The 21802-nt window shown below is 33.9% G+C and overlaps 1 protein-coding gene across 1 annotated transcript in view; it reads left to right on the top strand.

Annotated features, from left to right (window-relative positions):
• The first annotated feature begins 18121 nt into the window (after nt 1–18121).
• Nucleotides 18122–21802, top strand: part of PCNX4 (pecanex 4) — a 28987-nt gene continuing 25306 nt past the window's right edge. Inside the window, exon 1 of the mRNA XM_069465014.1 lies at nt 18122–18295. The gene's annotated coding sequence lies outside the window, so the exon portion shown is untranslated. The remainder of the gene's footprint in view (nt 18296–21802) is intronic.

Here is a 21802-nt window from a genome sequence, read left to right on the forward strand (position 1 = left end):
AAGTATACTTTATAATCTATCTGAAAATAGTTTTAAAGGTATTTTGGAAACTATATAATTCCAATGTGTATGCAACAATTTTGTATTTTTTCTTCTTTAAATGCTATGTTTGTAATTTAATCATGTGATACTTAAAATTTCAAAATTAATTACAGATTGATTTTGCTTTTTTTTTTTTGAGACAGAGTCTTGCTTTGTTGCCCGGGCTAGAGTGAGTGCCGTGGCGTCAGCCTAACTCAACCTCAAACTCCTGGGCTTAAGCAATCCTACTGCCTCAGCCTCCCGAGTAGCTGGGACTACAGGCATGAGCCACCATGCCCAGCTAATTTTTATTTCTATATATATTTTAGTTGGCTAGCTAATTTCTTTCTATTTTTAGTAGAGATGGGGTCTCCCTCTTGCTGGTCTCGAACTCCTGACCTCGAGTGATCCACCCGCCTCGGCCTCCCAGAGTGCTAGGATTACAGGCGTGAGCCACCGCACCCAGCCGATTTTGCTCTTCTTAATGTGTGGTTTTTAAACAGTTATTACACTTAGGTGAAAATAAGATCCTTTGTTTAAAATCAACTATGGGCCGGGCGCGGTGGCTCACGCCTGTAATCCTAGCACTCTGGGAGGCCGAGGTGGCCGGATCGTTTGAGCTCAGGAGTTCGAGACCAGCCTGAACAAGAGCGAGACCCCATCTCTACTAAAAATAGAAAGAAATTATATGGACAGCTAAAAATATATATAGAAAAAATTAGCCGGGTACGGTGGTGCATGCCTGTAGTCCCAACTACTTGGGAGGCTGAGACAGGAGGATCCCTTGAGCTCAGGAGTTTGAGGTTGCTGTGAGCTAGGCTGACGCCATGGCAGTCACTCTAGCCTGGGCAACAAAGTGAGACTCTGTCTCAAAAAAAAAAATAAATAAAATAAAATCAACTATGCAGTTCTTAAGATGTCCAGAAGATGTCTTTGTTGCCCCTTAGTTTGGACAACTGCTTTCATTATAGTGTTTTGACAGTCTACTCTTCACAATTTATTACTAAATCAGCATCACCTACTTTTTTTCTTTGATGATTATGTATAAATTAAATGCTGACTGTGTAATACTTTTATAATAGAAAGTGTCTTTTTAAATAATAAAGTGTGGGAAAAATAAGTGTAATAGGTTTTCACTGGAGAAAAATGTTCAAGAATAGAAAAGTGTAAAGCAGAAAAATACGTAACTTATGCTACATCCAATTAGCATTTTGTCATATTTTCTTTTAGCCATTTTTCCTATGAATTTCTAACATATTTGAGATCTTTCATTTAATTTTTATGTATACATTGTTAAATTTGGAGCTATCTTATAATTCTTATTATAAATTTTAATTAAATTTTAATTGCATATAAATTTCTTGAAATTAAAATAATTTTTAATACATAATTTGATAATGACACTAAGAAAAATAATAAACATATTTAGGCATTGCTAAGTGCTGTACAGTATATAGACACAGACCCAATCTCTAGGGACCTTTTAATATCAATTTACAATAAACAATTTCATATAAAAGCAATGAGAGAAATGATTATTAACATGATTAGGCATAGCCATTCTGAATTTTTTTTGTCAGGATAGCAGATGACACTGACATGACATACAAATCCCCTGGGAATACCTAGATCATTTAAACTATTGGTTATGTGCAATTCATAAGGCGATAGCTTATTAACTCCATCCCTTTCCAACTTAGTAAAACAAATGAAAATGTAAATGAACATGAGTAACGTTTTTATAAGAGTGATTTTAGATCTGCTCTAAATTATTTCTTAAGTAAATAATTCACACACTGAAATTTTAAGTTATAATTACAAATTATTTGTAACCCACTTAGCAAAGCAACCGATTGCAACAAAACAACTAGTGATTTAAATTTACAAACCACTGGCAAACATTTTAAATGAGTTATCCTAATAACAATCATAAAGCAGGCATGACATATATTGTCTCCATTTATATATAAAGAAGCTGTGGCTTCACAAGGAAAAGAGTACATACCATACCTGATACATATTTTTTTCAACACCAGATTCATTGCTTTTTCAATTACAAGGGAATTGGTAAATAATTATTACTAATATGCTTTTTAATCAGCTGTAATAGAGCCCCAACGTATGTAAAGATTGTAAACTATTTATTCATTCTCTTCCAGTATATTTCACTTAGAGAAAACATAATTTCTACAGTAAAATTATTATTCTTTGCTCCAGCAATTATCTTGATAGGTTTATTTTGCATGCAGTCATATGCATGATTATATGACTTATTTTCAATTAAGGACAATTCCACAAACAACCTGGAAAACTAGAAATTGGGGAACTTTATAGATTAGGAGCCTCCAGTGATGAAGTGAATACAGATGTCAAACTGATCTTCTGATTTGTATATATGTATATATGAAAATATATGAAGATTAATTAATTGTTCAATAAGAACTTTATTATTTACTTCTATTTTTATAGTCCTGGATTTTTCTGACTACTGACACAAAATTAACTATGGTTGTGAATATTTTTTTGCCTAGAATATTTATTTATTTATATTTTTATTTCAGAATATTATCGGGGTACAAACATTTTGGTTACAATTAATGACTTTGCCTCACCCAAGCCAGGGCTAGAGGCATGCCCTTCCCCCATACAGTGCACACACCTCATTGATTAGTTGTAAGTTTACCCTCCCATGCCCCCACCTGACTGGCACCCAATGAATATTACTTTCATGTGAGCACCTTAGTGTTGATCAGTTAGTACCAATTTGATGGTAAGTACATGTGGTGCTTATTTTTCCATTGCCAAGAATATTCAGTGTGCACGGAGTATGTGTGTTTGCAGCCACTAATGACTAGTTTTAAAATAAACCTTATATTTAAGGAACATGCCATTTCATTATTCATAAGCTACATAAATTATGAAAAGTGTTTAATGTTTTAATACATTAGATCTTACTCTTAGTCATACTCTAGCCTCTTAACTTCAATTAAATTTTACATAAAAGGAAATAAATTATTTATAGTTCTGTATGAGTAGAAGCACTTATGGCCAAGTTCCTTTGGTTATTCAATGAATCTAACTAACACTGTTTACAGGCTAGAAACTGACTGGGTTTTTTGACACTTCTGCTGTAAAAATTAGAGCTCACAGACCACTTCCAAGTGCTTGACTACTTTCCTTGTTCAACTTTCTATGCTTTCCTCCATTATGGAAATATTTTTAAAGAAAAACCTATGCTGAATTGCATCTAAGTTTTCAGTTGCCTTTTAGAAGTAGGTCAGCAAGAAGTACACAGCTATTTCATTAGTTATATTCTGTTTCTACAAGCTTTTATTTTACATAAATTATACCATTCTACTATTACTCTTTTTCAGTTGTGAATAAAACTGTTTTGTAAACTATTCAGAAGACATTTCTTAGACTCAATTTATGCATTTTTTTAATCTTAAAATTTTGTTTGGGGGATGATTTTTCCTTAAAATTAACATAAAATGAATGATTTTATAGCAAAATCATGAAATGTTATAACCTAAAAATAAAATAGTATATTCAAAGAAACTTAGAAGTAGTTTTGAAAATATTAATTACCTGAAATCAAATTAATTTATCTTTTATATTTTGTTAGGCCTTACTTTAACTATATGCTCTTTTAGGTAAATCAAAAAGCCAATTCCTCAACATTGTCATTCTCCATATAAAATACCAGTGATTCTGAAATGCTAAATTTAAAGTTAGAACAGATTTTTCCTCATATTAATAAAAATAAAAGTATTTTCATATGCTCCGAATAAAAATCCATTGCGATAACATATTTTGTTTTTTTAATGAATTATATTTTGATCAAACATTAAAATGGAAATGGTTGTGAATTATTTTTAACAAATATTAATAAAATTCTACATTTTTATCTTGGTTTTTAATTTTATAATTAACTTATACATGTTTAAAAACATTTCATACCAGCAGTTATTTTTAAACTTTATAAATAGGAAAAAAGGTTAGTGATAATCTTACTATTTTTGTGAACCATAAAGTTAACAATGACTATATTTTAAACAACGAAAAAATTAAGGTGGTGTGATTTAATAGCTGTAGATTTTATTCATGAACTTCATGTTTTACATTTTGCTTATTGAAAAACATTAAGGTTTTCTTCTAGAAAATGTTTTCAATAATTTTAGTGGTTTGGCTCTAATATTTGTTCTGTCTTTAATTAGAACATAGCCTTTCCTCTCCTCTCCCTCCCAGAACAACCAAAAAAGACTAATCTGTTAAAAAATATATATATATCAGTAGCATTTTAAAGTTTCCAATTATTTCTTATTCCTTCCTATCAATTTGGCTTAAAACAGGTATTTACAAACACTGGTGGCCTACTTTCTTATGGCCTTTCAATTTTTATGATGTTCTTTAAAAGTGTTCAATCAACCTTAATGGTGCATGTTTAGTTAAGGAAATAGAATGGGGAGAAGTCAATTTGAGCTCCCATACGAACAAGTGTCTTCAGAAAGAATACGCATAAATGGATTTAGAAAACAGAGAGTACAAGTAAAATGCAGCGAGCAGAGCACTCAGGGAAGCCAGATACAATGGAAAGAGTAAAATACTGCAGAGCTTTTTAAGCTTCATACAATTGGAACAATGGGCTTGATCCAGCCATCTATGTTAAACTGTTAAAAGGTAGGTGAAAAGCAAGCTGGAATTCTCTAAAGAGCGTTGAGGAATAGTAGAATGAAGAGCTTTACATCTAAAAAGAGAATGAATGCAGTCTTTCAATAAGATGGAAATGAAGTCAAAATTGGCATATTTCCCTGGCTACCTTAGGAAGCACTCTGTTCTGTTTTAGTTATTAAGCCATTATTAGCAACAAAATAGTCTTAAAACTGCCACCATTGGAGGTTTTTAAACAACATAGTATACATCTGTGAATTTTATAATACGTACACATATACACGCAAGTAAAAATACAACATACAGTTCTCATATTATTGTAACAATATTATAGTCTATAACAATCAGTACACTATGTCAAACTTCTTACCTCCCCCCCAAAAAAGGCTAATTTAGATTTAGTGGCAAAGGTACAAGTATACAATTATAAAACTTGAAATAGAAAACTAGATAACACATTACTCATAGAATAGGATACTTCAGAATAATTGGTTTAATTTTTTAATTAGCTGAAAGTCAATCAGACTTATTTTGTACACTTGTGGAAATTTTTTCTTAAGTGTATTGATATACTTTCCTGCCTTAAAAAGTAGAATAAATTAAACAAAATTTTATTTTCAATGTTTTATAGTGCTTCAGGGTCATAGTTGTGCACGATTTACAATTTTAGAGAAATGCAACTAAAGAAAAATGTTTAGAAAGTGTCCTGATCTTAGGCTATAACCTTGGAAATTGCTTATGGCCAAGGTTCCTAATATGTACTTTTGTCTTCTGGCCTGCTTTTTTGTGTGTGTTCCCTTAATTATTATGATGCTGAAATAATTTTTCTAGTTAGTCAAAGATTCTAATATTAATAGAGCCATTACCACACTGTTGAATTATGTTTTCAATGAAGGTATGAGTATACTTACGCAAACAGATGCTAAAACCTCTATAAATAGAAACTAAATACAATAAAACTGAAGCTCAAACATCTGTTAATGTTAAGAGGTTAGGCTGTTGTTAACTCTCAAGGAGAATAATTATGAGAATGTCAGTCTCATAATTGTCATCCTTTAATAGTTCAGTTATTAAATGTTTTAAATATTCTTTTTAAGATTATGCATTAACTGATTAATGTTGACATTATCAAGAATTTAAATGACAGCTCTAACAGAGATTTGAAAAACTGATTTTCTGGTATCATGAAATTATTTTAGCATAGTACTATTTCCAGATTTTTTTCAATGCATATAAGAAAATAAGAGTAGAAATTTGTACTTACAACGTGAGTATTTCAGTCACTTCAATATTTAGAAGAGAAACCATCAATAACAGCTGTTAATAAAAACTAAACTTACTTTTTAAAGAGCATTATTTTCATGAAGGAAACAAAAACAAAAAAACCAGTTTTGGTTGGAAACCACTTTTCTAACTCAAAAACAATTTTAAATAGTGAGATATTTGTTTCTAATATTAGATCCTTCAAATCTTTTGATCAGTTATTTTTAATTATATTCAAAAGATCAATTAATGATACTATTATGAGCCCAGATGAGGTAAATTGCATGAAAACAAAGCAGAAATAATGCTTTCTAGAGTAATTTTATTCCTATTTAGTTATAGTCTTACTGGATCATAAACATTTAAGTGATTTTATCTTGTAATCAATTATTAATCTTTACATACTGTTTTGTTTTCCACTGAATTTTAAAATTTTGTTCATTATGTTCACAATGAGTCTTCATGATATTTAGGGGGGAAGAACTAGTGATTTTTAAAAAAAATACTAAATCAAATCTACTCACTACTTTAATTTCAAGGTAATACAATTGTGTAAAAATATTAAAAACATATGGGCTCATATAGTTCTAAAAATTGATATTATTCCTTTGTTGTAAACCCACTTATTCATTTGTATGTGCAATCACGCTTACTATAGCTAATGGCCTATATATTAAAGAGGTAAGTAAATGAATGTTATAGTAGAGTATAGACGATACACAACCAACAGAAAGAATGATAAAAATCAAAGAGCTATCCTATTACATACTAAATCACTTCCCTTTCATGACATCATGTTCTTATTGTTCTTTTACATTTATTAAAGATTTATACCTCACTATCTGGGAGATCAAAAAATCAGTTACATACAGGCTCTCATCAAATATTCAATTGAATATATCAGTGCAACAGAGAAAGCAACAGCAGAACCAACACCCAAGATCTAAGAAATTATTTCCCCTAAGAGTTGCAAACTTAGAAGTCTTCAGGGACCTGCTACATAACCATAATGAAGGAGGACAGATATAAGAATAAGTGCACTTTTACTGAAATATTATGTGCTAGATAGCCTCCCTTTGCCCTTCCACATCTATTCTCTACCATTCTCCTCCTGCTCTGTGACTCTAGAGACACACCTTTAAGGACAGCATCAATTAGGGTCCTTTGTCTCTCTAGCTGGCAGTTGGGTTTAGCCAATGGAAGACACTAGAAGGAGATCAAAGAGTAGAAGAGTGAGATTTGGGCCTTAACAACTGTATTCCTCAACAAGGGCCACAGCGCCTACTGGGCTCTCCTAAACTATCTGGGTTCTTCTAATGAACTCTCCTCCTCTTACACATTCAGGCCTATAGGTGTTGCAAGTTCAACTATGTCACAAATCTGATTTGTTTCCTTTAATCCTATCTATATACACTTGTGAAACAGTCCCCTTCATTAAACTGCTCAATGGCCCCATTAATTGTAACACCTGTTTTCTGCTGAGAGTCTCTTATACATAGTACCTACATGACACAAACATGTATGATATTGGAGCTTATATTTTAAATTCTTAATGGAAAAAATACCAGTGGAAAACTAAAATATCTAATTTTTTTTTTGATAATCCATTATTCTTCTGATTTGTACCTAGATGCCAGATACCTTTTCTTCTACAGCAAGATGTTAATGTCAGGTTGGAGTTGTGATGTGCAACATGGAAATATAGTCTTGAATTCTGAGAGCTGTATTTTTTAGTTGGTTTAATTAAAAAAAAAATGGAATTGAAGGAGTTCTAGTTCGTTGTTGCCTAGATAACACTCCCCATCTCTTGCTATGAGTCAAGAAAGTTTATTCTGAACAAAGAGAAAAGTGAGATTAGAACTAAGAGTCAACACAGAAGTTTTTTGGTCCCATCAAGAATTACACTGAGTATCAAGAATCATACTCAAATAAATAGAGATAGCTGGATCATATATAACTGTGCTCTTCTAAACTGAAGTAGAAAATGCCACAAATAATTTAACACTTAAACACAATTTTTCTTGTAACTGTAACAGAACTTCTTAGACATATCTTTAACCTACTGATCAAAAGAATTTCCAATGAAGTTCACATCTACAGATGATTGTTTTTAATGCTGAATAATATTCTACTGTTTGTACATAATACCACATTTTGCTTATCCATTCATCTGTCATGAATACTTGGTTTCCTTCTACTTTTTGGCTATTGTGAATAACGCTGCTATGAACATGGATGTGCAAATATTTGTTAAGAGGCTCTGCTTTCACTCCTTTTGGGTATCCAGAAGTGCAAATGCTAGAATGTAGTAGTTATGTGTTTAATTTTTTAAAGAGCTACTATATTGTTTTCTACAACAGCTTTGCCATTTTACATTACCACCAGTAACACACAAAGGTTGCATGCAATTCAGGACTTTTATACATTAAACTATTTAATTATTTTTAAATAATACATGATGTTTCAAAAACAGACATTGAGATGATCATCTGAAACACCTCCATGCTAATACAACTATCATTTTTGAAAATTCCAAGTTTTCTCATTTAAGATTTTTATGAAATTTTAACACTTTATTCAATTTTTATTTTTTCACATTACATATATAAGCATTAACATGATTATCATTTTAACGTTTGTGTTATATTCAACCAAGGGGAAATACTATAACTTTCTTAATCATTGAAACTTGGAAAATTCAAGTTGGATCCAATTTTCCAGTATCAGAAATATGCATTAAATACATAGGTGCATGAATCCTTTTTCTTCTTCTTTTTTTTTTTTTTTTTTTGAGACAGAGTCTCTCTCTGTTGCCCAGGCTAGAGTGAGTGCCGTGGCGTCAGCCTAGCTCACAGCAACCTCAAACTCCTGAGCTCAAGCGATCCTCCTGTCTCAGCCTCCCGAGTAGCTGGGACTACAGGCATGTGCCACTATGCCCGGCTAATTTTTTCTATATATATTTTTAGCTGTCCATATAATTTCTTTCTATTTTTAGTAGAGATGGAGTCTCGCTCTTGCTCAGGCTGGTCTCGAACTCCTGAGCTCAAACGATCCGGCCACCTCGGCCTCCCAGAGTGCTAGGATTACAGGCGTGAGCCACCGCGCCCAGCCTTCTTTTGAACACTTATTAATCCATTAAAATGTATGCACATTTTTAGAGTGCATACCTTTTAATAAATGTGATTAAACTTCTTTCCAAAGTGATCATATAGATTTGTATTACCCCAGCACCTCTCACCAGTGGGGCCCATGGTAGGAGGTACTACTCCTCTCTATGTATCACTAGTCCTCTAACAAATTGCTTATCACCTAGTAAACACACAATCGATGTTCACTAATTTAATTCATAAATGAATAAATAAGAATGCCATTTAACTAAATCCTCACTATCACTGAATCTTATATAGTTTGCTAATTTAAGGCAGCCATTACATTTTAGGCTATTTTAAAAATACTTAAAACAATTAAAAATTGGCCTTTGAACCAGAAGGTTCATAAAAGATGAATCTTCTTGCCAGCATAAAAGTCTTTCTTAGTATTTAAACATTTTTCTATACATTGCCAAGTGCAATGTAACTTCGCTCAATGATAACTTTTCTTTCTAAATATAAAAATTGTGGGATCATGTTCCTAATGTCCCAAGTTTTGTTGTATGAGGTAGATAACCTCTATTTAGTACTTATATATAAGCAAATGAAATAGTATCAGCCATATTCAACTTATAACTAAGGTGTAGTTCATTCTAAATGTTTCTAGTTTTATTTTGTTCATTTCTTTTTTATTGTGAATTTTCTATCCATTAAGTTGTAAACTCTTTGGAGTTAAATGTTTCTTTTTCATCTCTGTATCTGTCAAACTGATTTGCACATTTTGCACATAGTAGGCATCAATAAATATTTTAGGTATATTTATTATGCTCTATGTTTGATTTTTGTTTGATAATTGAGAATAGTTTTTAAGCATCATGATAAAAGAAATAAATTATATATGCATTTAAAAAATACACATTACAAAGATCCCTCTTTATATTAAAGACGTAGAATAAAATCAGCAGATAAAAAAGGAAGTCTCATTCACTGGTAGAATGTCATAACCAAAAAAAAAAAAGGAAGCACTAAACTATTCTGATAGTCAACATAGTATTCAATTCTTCACAGATTGTAAATTATAATGGTAACATTACTACAACTGTCAAAATTCTTCCCAAAGCAATCTTCAAGGCTAATCAACATAGACAATCACTCTTTTCATTTCTATAGCAGTAAGAAAATTTTAAGCAATATCTTTTGATTGGAGTTGTCTTGAAAATTGCTTAGTTGGAAGCCTTATTTTAAAATGCAACAAGCCTGAAATATTAAATGTAATTTGCCATGCAGCCTAGAAAAAGAATGAAGCATTTGGTACATTTTTCCTAATTGTTTCTGATTGCTGCCTGGGTAGCTTCAGCACTTCTCCATCTTCAAAATCACCTTCAAGGGCTTCAACATCTTTGACCACTACTTTTAATCAAAAAGAAGCTAAGTATAAAATAATTTGGCTATTACATGGCAGAAATCTTCACAATACTGGCTTTAACATTTTTATTTAATTGGCCTTAAGGAAAGAGCACTCAGAAGTTAACCATTGGTATTTAATGAATACTGATTAAGGTGACATATTATCTGATGTTAATATTCACAGAAATCACTACCCAGGCAAAGTGGTCAATACTTAAGTTAACACAGTTTAGTTTTCTAATGATAACCATGTTTTGTTTAGGTCTGCCTAACAATAAATAAAGCTCACTCTTATGTTTGTTATTTAGAAAATTTATGCACTTTAAAAATGTATATGCATAGAATTTTATTGACTGTCTTTATTTCCAGCCATAGCATGATAAAGTTAATACAAAAATAAACAGCAGAAATATACAGTTATATGGAAATTTAGAGATATAGCCCAATCTCTTAATATTATTGAGGAGAAAACTGAATTCTGAAGAGTTTGACTTGCCTAATGTCAAATTATCAGGTTTCTTGTAGAGCTTGAATTTTAATTCAGATCTCAATATTTCTGATTAAATACGCTCTCCATAACTCTATGAACATCATTATGTTTTTCTTTCACAGGAGACTGTTTTCTTAAATTTCCACTATTTTAATCTGGAATAAAGTTTTCATGTCCATTTATCCAACAAGGAAGAAATCAGTTACTGAGTTCATGTTTTGATGAGGAATGAAGAAAATACTGATCTAGTAAATAGAGATCATGCAAAGACATCAAAGTATTTCAGAGTGTTTCTCAGGTAGGGCTGCTTTTGTTTCTGAAAGAAAGGAGTCATTCTCTCTGGAAGGAGGCAGCAATGAATGGGGCACTGGTGATATGATCAAAAGAAGGGAAAATGGGCTTCAGGCCCTTCTTAGAGATGTTCTTAAAGATTGTTTTCTGACTCATAAGGCAAACACTATTCATTCTGTGCATCAGGAGAAAAAGGAATAAAAATTCTGGAAGAGTCCACGTTACACTCAGGTGAGTATTTTTAAGATGTACTATCTTTTAAAGAATTTGTATATTGGAGAATGAAGGAATACATAAACAAAAAAGTCTTTTCTTAGGAGTAAATGTAATTTTTAGGTTTTCATGGCCCACAGTTCTACCCGAGAGTACATTTGGGCACAACAACGACATAGGAACAAGTTGCCCAGGGATACTGAATTGTGAAGTTCAGAGTGTTTTCTTCTACACTAATTGAACCATTGAAATAAAAAAATTTTCATTTGATTTTTATATACTCAAGACTATGAGTATTTGTTTGGTTTTATCACATGTATTATGCAGGCAGGGTATATATGTCTTTAAAACAAAGCTTGCCTCTGAAATATTACTCATTATTACGATGCCAGGAGAAAATGTCATAAGGGAAAAAATTCACAGGGAATAAAATCCATAGGCTTTTATATAAAAGCCACAAATGATGGTTATCTCTACAAGTACATGCTTCTCTTTTTTGTGTGCTTCTCTTTACTGGTATATACATTTTCTACCAATTACAAAGTCTTGTAGGAGTAAAATTTCTATGTGAAACATGAATCAGATATTTGGCTTGAAATTCATAAATAAGAGAATTTTTAAAATTCAGTAGGATTACTAATTATTCTAATATTCATTTCTATACATTGGTTTTAATTTAAATTAAGAGTCTAAAAAGCAGCTCTGCTAAAACTGAAATTTAAAAAAATTACTGGCATAAATTTTATTAAAATGAATATACTTTAAAATTATATTGCTAAAGACAAAACCACATATAAAAATTTATTCTGGTAATACTTAGTCATTGCTGATTCAACAAAATAGGAGTTATTTTGCATATTATATATAACATATACTTTATATATACAAATATTTTACATATCCGTATATATACACTAGTGTATGTTTTTTACTTATATATGAAAATTGATATTTACATTTTATATGCAACACTGGAAAAAATCTAATAATCTTGAGAATGTATACATAAATTCAGTAAATGTTCTCATTTACTATACAAAATGAACTAATTTTAAGGATGAATAAAACACTGCAGTGGTCCAGAATCTAAGTAATCTCTCATTAGCGGAGCACAGAATTTACCAATATACCAAACAACTTATAATAATTTTCAACAGTAAAATAACACTAAAAAACAATATAGCATTTGTCTTCCTATGAAAGCATCAATACTTATTTCTTTATTCAGAGAAACTAACAGTATATTACAAATTATTTTCTGGATAAGGTACTACTATGAAAACAAAAACCCACTACACCTTTTTACTGGTTACACATTAAATGACTTGGTGAGGCTTTGAGGGGACAAGGGGAGTATTTCTGTCAATTTTTTTGTTTGTAATTTTTTATTATTTAAAGATTATGGGATAATACATATTGATTGTTTAAAAAATTTATTAATAGCACATGACTATAAGGTAAAAAGTAAAAGTTCCCCTTCCCATCAAACTCCAGTAAACCTCTTGAGGTCAAGGTCTGTCATAGTTTCATATGTATCCTTCAGAAATAAGTACATACAAAACATGTTCATGCTTACTTCTAGTTTTACATAAATAAAATCATACTATACAGACTATAATTTTTACATTTTTTACTTAACATAATTTGGACATCTTTGCATAGAAGTGCATGTAGATATACCTCCTTTTTTACCTGTTGCCTATTGAAGAATTTTTGTTTTTGCTATTACAAATGTTCTAAGTACATCTTTGTACAAATATTGCTGCACACTTAGATAAGGTATCTGTAAAGTATATTTCTAGAGATGAAATTTCTGTGTCAAAGGAAACTGCATTTTCAATTTTGCTAAATAAAGCAGCCAAGCTATATTTTAAAAACGTACCTCTAATCTACCATCACACCAACACTGGCTTTTGTTGTTGTTGATGTATTTTATATATACATATATATATAGATAGATAGATAGGTTTTTTTTTTTTTTTTAATAGACAGAGACTCACTGTGTCACCCAGGCTGAAATTCCTAGGCTCAAGCAGTCCTCCCACCTCACCCTCCCAAGTAGCTGGGATTACTGGTACTATCTATGTTGCCCCAGGCTGGTCTCAAACTCCTGGCCTCAAGCGATCCTTTCACCTTGACCTCCCAAAAGGCTGGGATTATAGATATAAACCATTATGCTGACTGATATTTATATTTAATGTACAAATTTTATTTGCTAAATATGGTTTCATTTTCCCAAAATAATTATTTAATGTAACCTCTAGTTTTTGTGTTTTTAAATATATTAACCTAAAGAGGTCATCACGATGTAAACTGTAGGAAGTAATTCTAACCAATGTGGACTTTTCCATCCAACAGTAATAGCATCATGAGGCTGGAAAGATTCTAAGAGGGCACCAAGGCTTTCCTCCACAATTAGGCAAATTACACCTAACTATTCCCCCCATTCTTACGTAATTACAACTGTCCTACCAAATAGAAATTCTTTCAGTTAAGTTGTTCACTGCACTTTCTTATATATTCATTCAATGGGAAAGTGAAGATGGTCACAAGATTCTAAAGTTAGTACATTTATAAACGGAGAACTTGGCAGGCAAATGCCAGGAAAAGGCCATCTACTTGAGGTTACTAACTTCAGCATTACCTTTAGAAATTAATATTCATAATAATATCCTTGGTAACACTGTCATAGAAGAAGTTAACTGTTGTTCCAATCTTAGCATAGGATGCTAGAATAGGCTATGAAATCTGCATAGTCAACTATCAATTATGTGTGCCAAAATAAAGGGGAATCATATTTAATTCAGATGCATGTAACTTAATTTTTGTAGAGTAAAATTATAAATATAGCTATGGATATTTATACAGAGTTTTGTTACTATTAAAATTTGATCTTTCAGTGAAGTTATTCATAAATTTTTATAAAGTATAATATAATTTAAAAATTAAACTCTAGCCTTTTAAATATTACAATTTACTGATTTTCAGTCTACCAATTCTACCGTGTTCTCTTTCTTAAACACCTGTGTTCAACTTTTAAACTATCCAAAATAAGTTTCTGGTAATGATAATGTTCTAAATAATATTAATTCAAATGGTCCTAAAATTAAACACCTAATCTGAGAAGTTATTTATGTGGAATAATCTTGAAATTTAAAAGCTATATGAGAAGATTCAAAATTCTCAAATATAACCAAAATCTGAGAAACAATCCTTTTGCCCTACATTACCCAACAGTAATTACTGTACATTTTTCAGAAGTATAATTTAAAATATATTGTATCTTAAAATAAAGCTTAAGACCAACTAATGGCAAAGCTATGATTACACTATACATTGTTTATTTGATGGTTCTATTTATGAATGTTTATGGGATATGAAATTTTCCATATTAAGTCTCAAATGACATTTTTATAATTAAATATTGATCACTCCGTCTTCAATATTCTCACAACTCCATGTCACTCAACCAACATGCTGTGAACATGCTGAGACATTCTAAAATTATCTACCTACGACATGCCCATTCGCATGGTCTTTGTTTTTATATGTATATAATGATCTGTGACATAAAGCAATGAGACAGATTTCAACAAGCCATATAAGAAATTGATCATCTTATTTTATAGTCTCTTAATTCTCTTCTGATGGTTTTCTTCTTTGGTTTTCTTCTTGTCCCGTAAGATCTAAACCTTGGCATTCTCTTTCAATCTTATGACATCAACATTTTTTTATTTTTAAGTACAGAATACTCCCAAATCTCTGTCTTGACCTCTCTCCCAAGATCCAATCACTTATTTCTAACTGGACATATCCACCTAAATATTACACCAGCCTCTCAAACACATGTCTCAAAATGGAATCATCTTTCTTTCCAAAACCATTCTTCCTCCTGTGTTTATTTAAGGTACCTGAAACTTTGTGGACACCAAGCCTGATTTCACCCATCATACTTGGTGCTGCAGCTTTGCATTAGTTTCAGAGCTCCCTGGCCAGTGGTCTCTAGGCAATGGGGCAGAGTATAAATTTTATGGTGTGTTTTTTGTTTTTGCTTTTTAGCAAAAGAAGTAACTGAAGTATGAAGTGAAAATAGGCATTACCATTACACAAAAACATGTATGTCATGATAATGCCTGGCTAAATATTTTCTCTGGCTGAAGCAGCAGCTCCAGATTCTTCACAATCTGTTTCATTTTACATGAATCAGCAAGGTAGAAAAAATATATGAATCTTGGACATAGAGATAAGGGCTTAATTCCAGATCTCATCATTTATTTTACTTTATTGAAGCTCAGATTCCTTATATTTGAAATGAGAATAACGACAAGCTGTCAAAAGGTTAAGATTAAATGAGATACACAAAGCACCTGATTCTATGTATGCTGTAAATATTTGTTAAATGAATGAATGAATGTTCTCCTACCCAAAATGCCTCCTCTCCTATATTTTCACCCACTTAACTTCTACTTGTCCTTAGAAACTAGATTGCAGCCATCCTTAATTTCCCCAGAATCATTTGTGTCCCACTTCTGTTTCTATAGCTCAGTACCTTTTTACCACACACTCTATACTTACTATGTCCTTATTGTCAAAATTATGACCTTGATGCTATATTTTGGTAAATTCCTTAAGCATCATGTTTTATTTGACTTTATATCTGTAGCAATTAGTGTGCTTCCTGACAAATAGGAATCACAATTCCATTCACTTTTTCAAAAATGTTGACTATTTTATACACAGATAATAACCAAAGGCCTTGTACCATAAGTTTTACTAATTTTATTCTAAGTAAGTACAATGTTCAAATATATTTAAAAAAAGAAAAAACAAAGAAACCAAATACCAACAGCAGGTTTTTCAACAATAAAAATGTTAATTCTGTTTGGGTCACACATATTGCCCATAAGAAAAATGGGCATTATAAATACAAGTCTCTCTACATAGTGGTAATAATTCATCTATACTAAGCACTTAAACTGTGCCAGTTACTGTGTAAGTGATTTACAGGTATGTAGATTTATTCCAATCAACTTAACTCTCCGTGGGTTAAATTCTATCATCAATCTTATTTTACCAGAGAGGGGATACGGTGAGGTAACTGAGCACAGGAGAAATTAGGTAACCCCCAAAATAGTGAAGAGTGGTGACAGGGTTTCAGCCCAGGCTTCCTGATTCCGGAGCCTCTACTCTTAATCACAGTGTACTCAGACTTCTTAGCAGTAACTGATGCTTCAAAGACGATGAATGTAGTACTCTGACCCATCATGAGGGAGCCTGAGTGGGAAATATTATGGATGGACCAAAAGCACATTTTCCCATAATCTAATTGTGAAGACACCGAACTATGAAAGGTTCTATCTGCAAATTGTGTCCTTAAAGACAAGTATATGCACACCATTGATACTACACAAGGTTTTCTCCCAGTTGCTTTCAATAAAGTATGCTTATCCTCAGAACAGTATTTTATATATTTTTTTTAATAAAATCTTGGCTTTAACAATAACACAAGAATTTTTTCCTATTATGACTTGAAAACCTAAATGCTTAAATATTAAGCCACCATCATCAGCGGGGAGAGGGAGGCCACATTTATAGTTTTGAGGTAAGGAGATCCAAACGAAACAGTCCTAAAGCCACTTAGGAGTCCCAGGTGTACAGAACTGCTAGGTTATCAATCACATAGGAAAACCTCTAAATCAGTGTAGGTCAATCATTGCTAAAGCTCTCAGAGGCCGCCTTGAGGACTCCCAACTGGCAATCTATAAAGTGTACATAATTTAGGGGGGAAATCAAATTTCGTGGAAAATGGAGGTGGGCACTGGACACACAGATAACTTTTTAACTGGCATAACTGGGGTTTTTGTGGCCAGCCTTTGAAAATTTCTCGGTCTGAAATTAGTGATGTAATAAAAGCCACAGCGCTTTTATTGGAATACGAGAACTTCACCTAATTAATAGACCTTTCCATGATGGGCATTTTGGTTCCTTGTATTTAAAAAAGTAGCTACAAATCCACTCATAGGAAAAAAAAAATGTAATAAAGGGGCGATAGCAAGCATGTGTGTGCAGTTCCAAATCTTCCAAGCCGAATAGGGTGTATGAAGTATCGCTTAAAAACATTCATTACCGTCAGTGTGATGTGTGCTGACGACCAGTGTAGATGTCGTCAATGTGACCGCGAGACGCTGAGCGGTTGGAGCCCTACTACACGCCTGCGTCGGCTCACAAACGATCCCACCGGACATCAGGTGACTGGACATTCACAAAATGGCGGAAGCACGTCTATCAGCCCTGTGAACACGATCCAGCGGAAGAACTTCACGTCACCAAGGCAACGACGCTTTTGCGCAGAGGGGCACGGCCCGGGGCAAAGTTCAGGGCTAGCGCTGCGATGTTTGTTTCCGCCGCTGATGCAGCTCCTAGACCCAGGGCGGAGCCAGAGCAGGAGGGACTCCCACTGCCCCTCGCCTGTCGAGCGTTGGCACAGAGGAGCCAACGAAGCGCGCCACTTTAGCCCTCTCCGCCTGGCCTGGCCAGCCGTAGGGAAGGGCCCGCCTTGGGCGTGAGCGCAGGCCGCGGGGCGGGGCGAGCCGGGCGCCCGGCCCCACCCCTGAGCGCGCGCGTACTCCTCTGCTCTGGGTGGCGCCAGCCGGAGTTGACGTTAGCCATGGAAACCTGGAGCGGGCCTGTGAGGGACCGCGGTGAGCTGGTTGTTCGACCGCTGCAGCTTCTCTGCCTTCAAGTTCTGGTCGCAGCCAGCCTCCCAGCGGGAGGGCCCAACCCGGGTTTACCTGCAAAAATGCAGTCCCCGGGATGCCTTCGCGTCTCCTCTTCCCTCGGGTGACTTGAGGTATGTTTCGATCCCTGACACCCCCTGGGTACTTCTTCGGCGCCTTAATTTCCAAGCCTGTGCATAGCCACGTCGTTCTTGCAGCTTTCATTGCCACAAGAAACGAATTTTTTTGTTGTTGTCCTTTCGTGTAAAACCTTTAAAAGCGATTATTGCATTTTTTAAAGATGTAAAGTGAACTCAGTCGTTAGAGGTCGTAATCCAGTGTGATTTTAACTTTCCTTCGAAATACTACTTTAGCCTGTTGTAGCATTTTCTTTCTGAGAGACCCTTACGAAATGGAAAATAGCCCTTTGACCCTTGATTAAGACATGGCCATGTTACCCTAATAAAATTATCAACTATGTCCCTCGGATAGCACTCCACTCTTTCTCGCCTTATCTGCAACTAATCCCCTAACCCCTTTGCCTCAAATTGTTCAACTCATTCCCCCCCCCCCCCCCCGCCCCGTCTCCCAACGTGAATTGCGCCTTCACTGATCTACACTCTCTCCACAATCCTTTGTCAAGGACTAGAATTTGCTTCAATAAAGTCTAATCAATCGTAAGTTATTTGTCTTGCCTCCAAATTGATTATCTGCTCTGTACCCATCATTTTTTATTTCTTTTTTCACTATTATTAGGTGTTTGTTTTTTTCGTTAAATCATTCCTGCAATTAGGGCAAAGACTATCCTGACTGTAATGATATCCACTGCCACTCACGCCAAATCCCCAAATGTTTATTGTAGCATTCAGTTCAGATATTGCCATTTTAGTAATTTAACTGTTGGAACACCTGTTGGCTACTCCTAAGTTTCGTACTTAAATAGCTGCCTACTAGTTATTAACCGCTGCGGAAAATACCATTTAGGGAACCTTTTCCTTTCTAAGAGCTTTATTAAAATATAATTCACATTCCATACAATTCATCCATTTAAGGTGTACAATTCATTGGTTTTTAGTATATTCACAGAATTGTGCAACCATTACTACAGCCAATTTTAAAACATTTTCACCACCCCAGAAAGAAACCCTAAACCTTTTAGCTGTTACCCTCCCCCCATTATCTCTACCCCCATCAGCTCTAAGCAACCATTAATCTATTTTATGTCCCTATAGATTTGCTTATTATGGGCATTTTGTATGAATGGAATCATACAATATGTGGCCTTTTGTAACTGGCTTCTTTCACTAGCATAATGTTTTCAAGGTTCATCTATGTGGTATATATCAGTATTCATTCTTGTTTATAGCCTAATATTTCATTATGTGGATATACCACATTTTATTTATCCATCTATTGATGGACATTTGGGTTGTTTACATTTTTTGGCTGTTAATACTTCTGCTGTGAAATTCATGTGCAAATTCTTGTGTAGATTTATATTTCTGTTTCTCTTGGGTGTATACCTAAGAGTGGAATTGCTGGGTCATTTGCTAACTCTAGGTTTATTTAGCCATTTGAGGAACTGCCAGAGTGTTTTCCAAAGCCGCTGTACAATTTTACCTTCCCACCAGATGTGTTTGAGGGTTCTAATTTCTCCACAACCTCACCAGTAATTTTTATTGTCTGTCTTTTTTATTTTAGCCAGTCAAAGGGGTTTGAAATGGTATCTCATTGTGGTTTTGATTTGTGTTTCCCTAATGAGTAATGATGTCGAGTATCATTTCTTGTGCCTATTGGCCACTTGTATATTATGCTTGGAGAAATGTCTATTCAGATCCTTTTCTCATTTTAAAAATACTGAGTAGGCCGGGCGCCGTGGCTCACGCCTGTAATCCTAGCACTCTGGGAGGCCGAGGCTGGTGGATCGCTCGAGGTCAGGAGTTCGAGACCAGCCTGAGCAAGAGTGAGACCCCGCCTCTACTAAAAATAGAAAGAAATTATATGGACAACTAAAATATATATATACAAAAAATTAGCTGGGCATGGTGTCGCATGCCTGTAGTCCCAGCTACTCGGGAGGCTGAGACAGGAGGATCGCTTGAGCCCAGGAGTTTGAGGTTGCTGTGAGCTAGGCTGACGCCACGGCACTCACTCTAGCCCGGGCAACAGAGTGAGACTCTGTCTCAAAAATAAATAAATAAATAAATAAATACTGAGTTATTTGATTTTTTGTTATCTAACTGTAAGAGTTCTTTATATATTCTAGATACAAGTTTCTTATATATGGTTTGCAAAAATTTTCTCCCATTCTCTAAGTTGTTTTCACTTTGTGGTGTTCAACTTTTCTTTTAAACACTTTCCCATTTGTCTTATCAAAGAGTACTAGGTGCCAATCACTTCTTGCTGGCTTAGTTATCAAAAGCGTCTCATTTTGTAGATTCCTCTGAGACCCGTCTTTTCCTGAAGACCCTTTTCTCTCAAATTATCATTTTAGTTCTCTGGCCTCAAAATAAAATTCCCTTTCATTTGGCAATAGCTTGGTGTGATTCAAAAACTCATTCTTCCACCAACTGACATTGTATCTTAGTTAAGTCACTTAATATCACTGTTTCTCAATCTTTTCTGTAAAATAAATTGATTTATTTCTAGTAATTCATGTGAGTTGCAGACGTCATTCACCTGATACTTGATTTTGAAAGAAACACTTGTCAACTCAATTGAGTTTATAGTGGGAAAGGTGTGTGAGGTATGGAAATGGCAGGTTGGAATAGAAACAAGTATTGGCTGGCCCTATGGTACATTTATAATGCTTTTATGTGATCTTCAGCTATTTCCTACCATTTTACTTTTCCATGAGTAATTGAGTGCTATCAATTCATATTCTGGTGTTGAACCAACAATTTGTCATTTCACTTGTGAAACGTTGCCAACATCTACCTGTAATATAGATCCTTTGAGCTATCCAGGTATACTTCCCAACCAGTCATAGTTTTCTCTAGAAACCAATTCCTGTGAACTTGAATAAATACCATTTTATAGATCCAAAACGATGTTAATGTGCTTTTTCCTTCTTTTTAAGATTTTCTTTTCAGGTAGCTTGGGTAGATTTTCCTTTGATTGGTGGGAAGAAGAGGGTGCTTACCACATAATTTGTAAACCAAAGCATGAAATATATATTTTATGTGTAAGCATCAAATGTTTTCCAAAAGGCTCAAGAATTATAGCTGTTTCTTCATGGTATGGCATTCAGTTAAGATTTCATAGAGATTTTCAGAAGTATAGTGGTAGCTATATTTGCGTCTCTGGATTTCTACTTGAACCCTTAATAGTTAGCACTTGGCTATCAAAAAATTCACGTAGCATACTTTTTAGACCTGCTCTGGTAGTTTTTATCCAGAGCAACTCAAATTTAAGTTGTTTGATACCATGCTTTTTGAATACTTAGATTGTAGGCTAGTTTGTTTCTTTCTTTCTTTATTTTTAGAGGCAAGGTCTTGCTCTGTTGCCCAGACTAAAGTGCAGTGGCATCATCATAGCTCAGTGCAGCCTCAAACTCTAGGCTCAAGTGAGCGTCCTGCCTCAGCCTGTGTAGTAGCTAGGACTACAGGCATGCACCATCAGGCTTAATTTTTTTTTCTTTT

Source organism: Eulemur rufifrons, chromosome 2, assembly GCF_041146395.1.
Source record: "Eulemur rufifrons isolate Redbay chromosome 2, OSU_ERuf_1, whole genome shotgun sequence".
Lineage (NCBI taxonomy): Eukaryota > Metazoa > Chordata > Mammalia > Primates > Lemuridae > Eulemur > Eulemur rufifrons.